The sequence below is a fragment of the Erinaceus europaeus genome, chromosome 9, assembly GCF_950295315.1.
Source record: "Erinaceus europaeus chromosome 9, mEriEur2.1, whole genome shotgun sequence".
In the NCBI taxonomy this organism is placed as follows: Eukaryota; Metazoa; Chordata; class Mammalia; order Eulipotyphla; family Erinaceidae; genus Erinaceus; species Erinaceus europaeus.
Window position 1 is genome coordinate 92,126,386 of NC_080170.1, and position 11,543 is coordinate 92,137,928.

General features: G+C 37.6%; 1 long non-coding RNA gene across 1 annotated transcript in view; it reads left to right on the forward strand.

Annotated features, from left to right (window-relative positions):
- The window catches only part of LOC132540242 (uncharacterized), a 38,254-nt gene extending 31,394 nt beyond the window's left edge, over positions 1 to 6,860 (forward strand). The window contains exon 2 of the long non-coding RNA XR_009551449.1: positions 6,438 to 6,860. This is a non-coding gene — a long non-coding RNA (uncharacterized LOC132540242). The remainder of the gene's footprint in view (positions 1 to 6,437) is intronic.
- Positions 6,861 to 11,543: the final 4,683 nt, after the last annotated feature.

The following is an 11,543-nucleotide window of genomic DNA, read 5'->3' on the forward strand; positions in this document are numbered from 1 at the left end:
TTGAATTCTGTCATGTCTTGAACAATCCCCAAGTTGTTCAAAGGACTTGAATAGTAAACAGCAGAGTTGTAATTTGAAATCTGGTTTATTTAAAGATAAAGCTCAAGCTCTCATCTTAACTGACACATTCCTTTCCTGACCTCAGGTCCCAATTTTCACACTGATTTGCAGTCATGTATCTCTCTACTATGGAGGGTGATATGCAAAATCTCTAACTTTCTAATATAATTTTCATTTATCTCCAGAACCCAGGGCAGGGCATTGCTTGGTTCATAAGTATTTAGTCGTGTGTGTGTGTGTGTGTGTGTGTGCGTGTGCGTGTGTGTGTGTGTGTGTGTGTGTGTGTGTTAGATCAAAGATTTATAGTACTGATTTCATAAACTTTGAGTAGCTTTACTTATTTATTTAATTAATTTTTCACCACTCTTATCACCAAAGATCTGTGTCCCCATTCCTACCTCCATATATAACCACTATATATATATATGACCTTCAAAAACAAAGTTCATGTAATAAACACTTTTATAATATATAGCAATATATAATATAGTATATATTTGAATTAGTAGAAAGTTATATAGATAATTTGGTTGAATTTATTTTACTAATACATGCAAGTGGAAACCTTTCAGTGGTCCTTAGTTTAATTTTAGCTACTGAAAAAAGCACAGTAGCTCATTTACTCTATATATTTTAAAAAATAACCAACTTCTATTAAAGAGACTTCACTGGTTTTGCTTTATTTTTCATTGCTGACTAGATTTATAATTTAGATTACTTATTCAGTTTTTCATCTGACTGCCTGGGATTTAATCAGCCACAGGGACTCTTGTGTAGCAGAAATGGTGCAATGGACATTTCCACCAGTCCACAGATCATACACTTCTATGTTTATCATCCAGTGGCATAACTTTCTGTCTTGCTGTTAAGAATCAGTGTGGATATTTTCTCTGTGAGTCAAGACCCTTTGCACATCTGTATACAACTTGCAGAAGTGCAGAGATGTCAAAACCCAGGACACATGCAGCCCCAACACTTGACAAGCAGAGTGTTATTAGCATTGGTAATAAGACTACCTGTGTCTATCTGCAGAGGGTCCCTCAGCTTGGGATCATTTATATTCACTGCACACAGCTTTCAACCTGGTTCTTAAATGAGCCAGCTTCAGAGAAGACAATGGAAACTCTGACAGTAAGCTAAAAACTGAGGGGACAAATCCATTTATCCCAATTAAAAGAATTTCTCAGACCTGCCTCCTGGCAATTAACACAGCTGTGTGTGGTCCTATTATTTAAAATGACAATAGCAACAGTAAGTTCCATAGGCTCAAGGAGCCTTCTCTTCTCAGAAAGTTGTAGCCCTACTCTCTGGTCTGTAAATAGATCCTCTTTAACTTGCAACAGCAAACACTTCCAGCATTTGCATTTCACTCATTATATGTGCTGCCACAGGCTGAGCATGACCCTGTCATAAAAACACACTCAGCTGAAAACCACCTAATAGTATTGCTTATAGAACTATTAGACATCCTAGGACCAAAAGAAAGAATAGTGTATTTGCCATAGTTATTAAATCAATAATACTAATAAAAAACTGTGAAAAAATAATGTAAAATAAATCTTTAAAAATTAAAAAGCGGGGGCCGGGTGGTGGCACACGTGTTAAGTGCACTTCCCCCCCCCCCCTGCAGGGGAGAAGCTTCAGAGTGGTGAAGCAGTGTTGCAGGTGTCTCTGTATCTGTCTCCCTCTCTATCACCCCCTTCCCTTTCAATTTCTGGCTGTCTCTAATAAATAAATTAATTAAAAAAGATAAAAAAAAAAAGAAGTATATTTGCACCATGGGATTAACTTGGTTCAGTCTCATTTCTCTTAGCAAAACTGTTTTTTTTCCTTAAACTTCAGTTAGTAAAAACAAAACAAACAAACAAGAAAAAAAAAAAAACCTCAGCTTGCCTTTAGTAAGAAGTTAGTGGGAAGTCAGACTTTGTATTAGAAAGCATGATAGTAATTTACACCAGTTTCTAATGCCTTTTCCCTTGACAATTATTATTTTGACAGATGGAGATTTGAGTATTTAGGAATGGTTGGCAAGTAAATTTTTGTGTGTATGTTAAAATATGTCTAAAATTAAAATTTTAAAATCTCAACTGGTGCCCTTCCTTTAATCTGTCACTTTGTGTTACCTGCCATCACATTATTGTATAACTCCTCCAATTTAAAGGAACAGCCTTTTCTTTTTCCAGGTCAGATGCTAAATTAGAAATTTGGTGTGAAGTAATGATGAATAATGGATGAACTGGCTTTCTGAATTGGAGCCCCAGATTCTGTGGAACTTGGAAAAATCTCAAAGCAAGCTGGAATGTGTGAACCTGAATGCCAGAGAAGGACTCACCTGGAGAAGCACTAGTTTTTCCACCTGCTGGGGTCTCTACTCACTGCCATTTGGAATTTGTTCCCCTGGGTTTTGAGAACAAATCAACTTGTCACATGTGAATATGGTAAAATATTTTTGCTTGTTTTTAGAAATGTTTTTTAAAATATTTTTGATTTATTTATTACTGGATAGAGACAGAGAAAACTGAAGATAGGAGGGGAAGATAAAGAAGGAAAGAGACACCTGCAGTCGTACTTCACCACTCATGCCACTTTATCCCTCTGCAAGTGGGGACCAGTGGTTTGAACCTGGATCCTTGTGTACTGTAATGTGCGCACTTAACCAGGTGCACCACTGCCTGGCTCTATTTGGTTCTAAGTTCTATTTTCATCTACAAATCCTCATTCATCATCTGCTAATTCATAGACCTGGCACGGCTTTGGAATGTGGACCACATTTTTTTTTTAGTAAGTCTTTTACTTGCCAACAATCTCAACCATAATTCACATTTGCTTTCTATTGATGCTTATATAGACTTCACATTGTTTTCAGAGAAAGTTATTTGCTTCTCTAATGAAAATAATCACACTGAATTGATTTTTGTTTTTCTTTAGGAGACTTGCAATTCTGCAAGGGAGTTGAAAAACACTAAATATTCATCTAGAGTATAGTGTTATTGACATTTGAGTTTTTAAAATATTGCTTGAAAGGACACTAGATGATTTAGAAATTTCCACCCAAAATATTTTATGGTTATCTAAATTTTCCTCCTAAAATTTTTTAGGTTAGTTTTCTGAACATGAAGTAGAAATAGAAATTATTGACAACATTAACTAGAAGATCCTTAACTAGTTGCATTCCCTAAAAAGTGTAAGGATCTGTCTACATGTTCCTTATCCATCTGTGAGATTCTCAGTAACATAATTGAGCCTGGGTTACTAATTTATCATCTATGAAAATAGTGAATATTTTATTGGATTTGTAAATGACTGAAAGAATAATAATGATTATACCAAGTGTTAAAATCAGGATTAAAAGTATCATCATAAGCAGAAATAGAGGGTCAAGTCTATCAAAATGAATAAATATCTTTGATCCAAAAAAGCAGGATTAAAAATATTTCCTGAGTTAATAGATGTGAAAAGAAGGGATCTTGATTCAAAGCAAATATAATATGAGGCAACAAGGTGGTGAGGTTATCACAATAAACTTGCACTCTTAGTTATAATTAGTTGATTTTCCCCCCTTAGGTTCAAATATGCACATGGGCAATACAAAGAGTTAAGAAAATGATGGTGTTGGGAGTCGGGCTGTAGCGCAGCGGGTTAAGCGCAGGTGGCGCAAAGCACAAGGACCGGCATAAGGATCCCGGTTCGAACCCCAGCTCCCCACCTGCAGGGGAGTCGCTTCACAGGCGGTGAAGCAGGTCTGCAGGTGTCTATCTTTCTCTCCTCCTCTCTGTCTTCCCCTCCTCTCTCCATTTCTCTCTGTCCTATCCAACAACGACAACAACAATAATAACTACAACAATAAAACAACAGGGGCAACAAAAAGGGAATAAATAAATAAAATAAATATTAAAAAAAATGATGGTGTTCACTAGTGGTATTATTTTGTCTTCACAATTTGTGAGACAGGAAGATTAGTGAGATTCAAGTCCTAGGTCCACAACTGCAGGGGGAAGTTCACAAGTAGTGAAGCAGTGCTGAGTCTCTTTCTCTCTCTTCCCTTTTCCTCTCAATTTCTCTTTGTCTGTATCCAAAAGGAATAAATGAAAAAATAAAATTTAAAAAATGAATTGTGACAAGCAGCAAGCTGCAAAGTATTGTATATGGAAGTCAAAGCATCTAGAGAAAATTAACTTAATGACAGTGTTTGTAGGTAATATCAAATGGAAAAACATTGTCTAGAAATTCACAGTGATAGAACTATGAGCAGTGGACAGAAAAACCTGTTCAACTTAAAAGGGAATCCTAGTATAGCTGACAAAAGATGCACAGGCTATCTTGCTGGAAAGCTACTTCATTTCCTTAAAGAAATTTTGCAAGGAAAATTCAGATGGGCAATGAATCTGAGCAGGTTGTGGCTTAATGATAATGTGCTCAGTTGAATTTGATTCTAGGTAAAAAAAAAAAAAATCACATACCCATTATGTGTAAGAAAAAAAACTATGATCTCATGGTGACAAAACAGTAATGCCAGTAATTTGGAAATCTTTACAAGGAGAAGAAACCATTCCTATCTGAAACATTGGTTGTTTCTTGAGTGTAGCAGGAATTTGTAGTCTCTCTTTAAACTTGCTGTTGGCTTTTCTAATTGTCATTCATCAATAATTTCATTTTATAAAATAGAATAGACCCGATAATCTGGTTCATGTCAGCAGGAAGAAAAATAAAGCATATGATCTCTTGTCTCTTTCCTATGGGTTGTTTCTCATCCTTCTCATCTTAAAAGAATCTGAGTTCCCTGGAGTCCTGGTGCAGAACGAAATTGTACCCATGTGTCAATGTTTACACTGTTAACAATTAACCCCTCCCTCCACACACAGTGAAAAATGATTAAAGAAAAAAAAAACTTCAAGAACTTGGGCTGGCAAAAGAGTTCACTTGGGTAGTGTGCTGCTTTGCCATGTGTGCCACCCAGGTTCAAGTATAGTCCCCACATATGGGAGGAAGCTTCACAGTGTTATGGTCTCTTTCACTGTCTCTCTGCTTCTTTGTGTATCTGAGAATGTCACCCTAGAGTGGCAAGGCTTTCTTCTTCTTCTAGCATTTGCCCTTCTTCCGTAGCCAGACAACAGCGTCAGGTTGAGCCTGATGTAAAGTTTCGAGACCTCCTTTGAATCTGGAGAGGTGGCAAGGCTTTGATGACAACTAATAAATAAATATATAATTAAAAAAAATCAAGAACAGTGCCAGGCAGTGGAGTACCTGCTTGAGCGCACATGTTACAGTGCACAAGGACCCAGGTTTGAGCCCCTGACTCCCACCTTCAGGGGGGAAGCTCACGAGTGGTGAAGCAGTGCTGTAGGTGTCTGTCTCTCTCCCTCCCTATCACCCCCCCTTCCCTCTCAATTTCTGACTGTCTTTATCCAATGAGTCAATACTGAGGCAGCATGGAAGTTCCTACTCATAACCACAGAATGTGAGCTCAGGTCTACAGGGATACAGAGGTCACACAGGCTCCTATCTAATTATGGGTCCCAGATCACATCAAAGCGACAGGGTTTACAGTCAACAATATTTATACCCCTTTCCCATATTAGGGAGCTACTCTCTTCCCTGATCCAGCTTTCTGGTCCTTTTCCCAGCCATGACATCATCTCCCCAGACAATAACTAGGATCTACCTGCATATCAGTTTACAGACTCTGACAAAGAAAAACAAAACAAAACAAAACAAAACAAAACAAAACAAAAAACACTAGGATAGCTACAGGCTCTTTGAAATATAACTAAAATATGACACTAGCTATCTAAAAAATGGAGGACCCCCCCAACACTTCATCTGCACTATTCCAGACTTTAGGTCCATGATTGTTCAACAATTTGTTTGGCTTTGAATGTTAACTCTCTTTTCAGCCACCAGGTTCCAGATGCTAGCAGGGTGCGACCAAACTTCCCTGGGCATACAACCCCACCAATGTGCCTTAGAGCTCTGCTTCCCCAGAACCCTCCCCACTAGGGAAAAAGAGAGACAGGTTGTGAGTATGGATCGACCTGTCAACACCCATGTTCAGCGGAGAAGCAATTACAGAAGCCAGACCTTCAACCTTCTGCATCCCACAAGGATCTTGGGTCCTTACTCCCAGAGAGTTAAAGAATAGGAAAGCTATCAGGGGAGAGATGGGATACGGAGGTCTGGTGGTGGGAATTGTGCAAAGTTGTACCCCTCTTATTCTATGGTTTTGTCAATGTTTCCTTTTTATAAATAAAAAATTTAAAAATATAAAAAGAATCTGAGTTCTATATACACATTGATATTCAACATTATTGTGAATTTTATTTATTGGAAAAATACCTCCATGACACTAATATTATGATTCTTTGGGCTCCTGGTCCCAGCGGTGGCCATCCCCAGCTCAGGCTTCAAGCAACTGACAGGATGAACAAAGTGGGGAAGGAGGTCCGCTTTGAAGTACAACACAGATGACACCATCAGGGACTTGAGGAAACTGATCGTGGCCCCAATGGGCACCTGCTGGAATAAGATCATCCTTAAGAAGTAGTACCCCATCTTCAAGGACCACGTGTCTCTGGGTGACTATGAGATCCACGGCTGCATGAACCTGAAATTGTACTATCAGTAGAGATCCCTACCTGCCCTTGCTTAATGACCCCCTTCACCCTCACCCAGCTCCCATGCTGCTATGGGCACCTGTTTATAATGGTGCATGCCAATAAAACAATTAAGAGCCCCTTCTCCCTTAAAAAAAGAAAGATTCTTTGACATTACATAATAAAAAGAAAGTAATAATAAAATTTTCCCTACAACACAAGGTGAAATGTGGACTTTGGGGTGGTGGTGGTGGCGGTGGTGTTGGTACATTTCACCAAAGCAAAGACCTCAGGGGAAGGAGTGGATGGGAAAGGATGGAGAAAGCACTGGGGTTCTGGTGCATGATTGTGGAAAAGGACCTAAGTTAGGGGTGAGACTATTTTGTAGACACCAAACATGGGGAGATGAGAAATTATACCCATGTTTCAACAGCTGTACTGTAAGCCATAATCCCACCAACAAAATTATTTGGAAAAGAAAAAAAATGAGTGGGGAAGTTTCGCAGCAGGTTAAGCACAGGTGGCACAAAGTACGGGGACCGTCATAAGGATCCTGGTTGGAGCCCCGGCTCCCCACCTGCAGGGGAGGAGTCGCTTTACAGGCGGTGAAGCAGGTCTGCAGGTGTCTTTCTCTCCCCCTTTCTGTCTTCCTCTCCTCTCTCCATTTCTCTCTGTCCTATCTAACAACGACGACAACAATAATAACTACAACAACCATAAAAACAAGGGCAACAAAAAGGAAAATAAATAAAAGAAAATTAAAAAAAATGTTAAAAGGAAGCTTTTCCATAGTTTCTCTTTATTATTTATTTTCCCTTTTGTTGCCCTTGTTTTATTGTCGTAGTTATTATTGATGTCGTCGTTGTTGGGTAGGACAGAGAGAAACAGAGAGAGAGGAGGGGAAGACAGATAGACACCTGCAGACCTGCTTCACCACCTGTGAAGGGACTCACCTGCCTGCAAGTGGGGAGCCGGGGACTTGAACCGGGTTCCTTAAGCTGGTCCTTGCGCTTTGCACCACGTGCTTAACCCACTGTGCTGTGTCCCGGCTCCCCATAGTTTCTCTTTTTTCTTTTGTCATCACTGGGGCTTTACAATGTAGAACTAACTTTCTCAGAGAAGAGAAAGGCAGAGACAGAGAGAGGAAAGTAGGGGAAGTTTCCAGAGCATGGAAGTCATGGCCAAACCTCAGTCATGTGCATAACAAAGCAGACATCCTTGCAGTAGTGATCTGTCTCAGTAGGCCTTCTCTTCCACTCTTTCATATGAAGTGTTCTAGCTTTGCAAAATAAATAAAAATAAGTCTTTAGAAAAAGCAGCCAGGAAATAGGTCATGGCTTATAAATGTTCTGACCTGTATGTTTCCATGCTTTATTTCTTAATTCTAACCTATTAATGGGATTATCTGGTATTTGTCTTCTTTCTCTTTCTGGCTTGTTTCACATAGCATGAATCCCAACAATTTTTATTAATGTTGTAGAAAAGCTTCTCTTTAAAGGTTTCTTTTAAAAATATTTTTTTCTTTTACTTATTTGTTACAAGAAAAGGATAGAATGTTAGAGAAGAGAAAGAGACAGAGAGGGAGAGACCAGAGTATTGTTTACAACTGGCATCTAAAGAATGTTTTAAAGTGTTGAAGCTCCTTCTTTCCTTCTTTTCTTTCATTCCTTCCTTTCTTCCTTCCTCCTTCCTTCTTCCTTCTTTTTTCTTCTTTCTGTTTCTCTCATCTCTCTCTCTCTCTGTCTCTGTCTCTCTCTCTCTCTCTTAGGTAGAGACATAGAGGCAGCAAAATAAAAAAAAAAGTATGGCACCAAAGCTTCCTTCAACGCCAGGCTTAGGACTGTGTTGTATACATGGCAAACTAGTTTACTATCCAAGTGAGCTATTGTGCTGGTTCCTAAGTTTTATCTAAATGTTTATTGGTTGGTTTTATATTCTCATGTTCCAGGCATTAACCAAATTTGAGTTCATTTTTATGTACTGTGTAAGATAGAGTTCTAGTTTAATTAATTTGCATGCACTATATTGAAGAGATTTTTTTTTTCATTCTCCTTTTTTTGTCCTTGTATACTTTGTTATAATTGTGTGGAGTTGTACCCCTCTTATCCTATGGTCTAGTCAATGTTTCCTTTTTATAAATTAAACATTAAAAATAATAAATTGCATTTTGATGCAATTGGAAATGAGGTTATTTTCTTAATTTCTCTTTATTTTTATTCTTGCTTTTGATTATAAAACACAATTTTTTGTGTATTGATTTTGTGACCTGCAACTGCACAATAAGTGTTTATTACTTCTAACAGTTTTACTTAGAGGGTCCTTAGGGTTTTCTATGTATAACGTCATACTAAATACAAATAGTGTTCATTTTACTTCTCCCCTTCTTATGATGCCCTTTCTTTTCTTATCTAGTTATTCTGGCTATGATTTCTAATACTATATTTAATAGTAATGGTAATAGTTGTAATTCTTGCCTTGCTTCTGTTTTTAGAAGAATGGCTTTCAGTTTTTCATCTTTGAGCATAATGTTAGCCATAAATATGGCCACTGTTATGTTGAAGTACTTTATATTGCCATTTTATTGAGTGACTTTATTTTTGCCATACATTAATCACAAGAACACTTTGCCAAAAGTCTTTTTTTCTGTATCTGTGGAGATGATCATGTGTTTTCTGCTTCATTTTGTTGATGCAGTATACATCCTGTTGATTAATATGCATACGAAGAGCCATCCTTTTGACCTCCAAGGCTGAATCGGGAAAAATCACAAATCTAAACAGATGAAGCACTAAGTTAATACATTGAAGTGACAATAAAAAGCTTTCCCCCCAAATTCAGGACCAGATGATATCACTGTGAATTCTACCAATCTTTCAAGGGAGATCTAATCACCATCCTTCACAAACCCTTCTAAAACATTAAAATAAAGAAACGTATCTTAAGTTATTTTATAAGGTCATCATTCTCCAGATAACAAATCCAAGCAAAGACATCACCAAAAAAAGCTGTAGATTAATATTTCTGATGAACATACATGCAAAAATCACAAACAAATTCCCAGTGAAGTGAATTCAGTAATTCATTAAAAGTTTTCATATACCATCATTCATTTAGTTTTTATATACCATAATTGAGTGGGATTTACTTCAGGGCTGCAAAGGTAGTTGAAATACATTCATTCTGTCTAACAGTAATTAATTGCCACTATTGCTTTTCTTCTTAACATTCATGTAACTTCTGTGCACTTCTCTTTGTAGTTTGGGGGGCTATATCTCTCCCTCTTATCTAATCTTAAACTACTTTGGCTTGTATAAGTTAGGTCATTTCTTGAAAACCTGTATTTAGTCAACAATCAGTAAATAGTGACTTGTCCATGAGTTATTCCAGGTGTACGACTTGTAGATCAGTTTGTTTAACTGACAGCTGAGGTTCTAATTAGTGAGGCCTAGGAAATTAGATGCAGATGTGTAAGTAAATTAGCCTGGGACACAAAGAAGCATAAAAACCAACACATATTTTCAATTTATTAAGCTCAGGGGACATTTATCAATTTGGATAATATTTAGGAAACTTATGGATAAAATGTTAAAAGTTTTGAAATACAGCAGGTTGGTTTCCTATGCATTGGAGAACACGCTCTAACATACATATGCAAATTAAAAAAATAATGTGACTCTTATTTTTAAATATATATCATAATCTGAACTATCAGAAGTTTGTACTGGATGAGTATTATGTGAAACTATTCTAGAGTTATGGAAAGAAATAAGTATTACACCTAAATTGTTCTGGTTTAAATCTGGGAGGGCTCTAGAAATTTACACCAGGAGGCACTTTTTTTCAAGCTTACTAAAACCTCTCTCTTTAAAATTATTCTACTATCCCCACTGTACAATGAATTATGTCATATCATGTAAATAAACTGCCTACTGCAAAATCATTGATCAACCCCTTTTCTGTTGCTCCTCATTTGTTTTTGGGGCACTATTCTTAGATATAGCAAAAAAGAAAAAAAAAATCAGGCTACAGATTGAAATTGCAGAATGTTAGTTAAAATGTACTTTTTGGGTTAATACATCCCCTGATTCTTTTTTGTTCGTTCATTTTCCCCCCTCATACATTTACTTATCTATCCTATATTAAGCGATTACAAAGTGCGGTGCTGTTTGATGGATGAAGGCAATAAGGAACATAGTTCTGGAACTACTGACTTAGATCATAAAGTTTGTTAGACTGACTGTAGTCCAGATCGAGATCTGCACTCCTTCCATACATGTTTTACAAAATAATATTAATAAAAAACCAAGAGTCATACAAGTGAATCAAGAATGAACTCTGTAAAATAGTTGTGATTAAAATTCAAACGATTCCCATTCGTGCTTCAGGTATCTTTGCAGTCAAGCTAGGGCTGTGATGGGAAATAGGAGCTAGGGGCCTTTAGCAGACAGAAAACAAAAGACAAATTTGGGGAAAGTTGTGGAAGTAGGGATTTTTTTTTTCTTTTACTGAAAGAGAGAGAGAGAGAAAGAGGAGAAAGAGAAGCTTCCTTCAGTGTGGTAGAGGTTGGGCTTGAACCTGGATCACACATCTGACAAAGCACTGCATTATTCAAGTAAGCTATTTCAGCTGCCCCTATGTATATTTATTTATTTATTTATTTGCCTCCAGGGTTATCGCTGAGGCTTGGTGCCTGCACTATGAATCCACTGCTCCTAACAGCCTTCTTTTTTTCTTCTTCTTTTTTATTAGACAGGACAGAGAGAAACTGAGAGAGGTGGGGAAGATAGAGCTGGGGAGAGAGAGAGACACTTACAGACCTGCTTTAACAACTGTGAACAGACTCTTCTCCCCCCACATCCCCCTGCAGGTGAGGAGCCGGAGGCTCAGACTTGG